Source organism: Poecilia formosa, unplaced genomic scaffold, assembly GCF_000485575.1.
Source record: "Poecilia formosa unplaced genomic scaffold, Poecilia_formosa-5.1.2 Scaffold533, whole genome shotgun sequence".
In the NCBI taxonomy this organism is placed as follows: Eukaryota; Metazoa; Chordata; class Actinopteri; order Cyprinodontiformes; family Poeciliidae; genus Poecilia; species Poecilia formosa.
The window spans coordinates 271,373-272,208 of record NW_006800472.1 but is presented as its reverse complement, the minus strand read 5'-3'; positions in this window follow the sequence as shown (position 1 = coordinate 272,208).

The following is an 836-nucleotide window of genomic DNA, read 5'->3' as shown; positions in this document are numbered from 1 at the left end:
AAACTATCAAAAGATTCAACATTAGAGTCTGTAAAGTTCAGTACATTTTTTTTAACATTATCTTTCAAACATTTATCTGAAATCTCAATCTAATAGGCTCTTTTCAGTAACTGCTCTTAAATGCATTTGTTCAAATCTCCTTTGATTGTTGCTCAAATATCGTTTTTTTCTTCTTTCCTCAGAGTTTTTCTTCACATGGAAAAACCAGGAAAGAAAAACTTGTTGCTGGTTTTTCCTTCCACAACAAGAAAAATCACAAAGCATTTTTTGTTTCTTTTTTCTCTTAATGTTTTAACAGACTTATTTTACATCTCATTTCTGTTTTATTCCAAGCTTTTTTTTTTCTTTTTTTTTTCTTTTACAGGTGAAGCTACTTCCTCTGGATCATTATTCCTGTTCCACATTAGTGCTGAATAGACATTAGTTCTATTCAGCACTAATGTCAGTATTTGAATATTAAATTACTCCGTCCAAACATCTGCTCCTGTCACGAAACTCAGAGGCATTTTTTTATTTGTCATGACATAAGAAAACTTTTAAAAACATAAAGAGGATCCATAACATTAAAGCTCCATAAACTAAAATTTATTTGGTTTTCAGAAGCTTTACTTTCTGTCCAAAAATGTAAGAAAAAAACATTTTTGCTTGTTTTTGTTTTTAAACAACATATTAAATAGATTAATTAGGCTGTACTCAAGGACAACTAACAAACAAACCCATTCAGGGTTTATTGTTGGCTAAAGATTTCCTTTTCATTATGAATAGTAAAAAATAGGCAAAAAAAGTGCAAATTATAGACTAAAAAGTTTTCTTTTTTTCAGATTTTTTCTCTACAG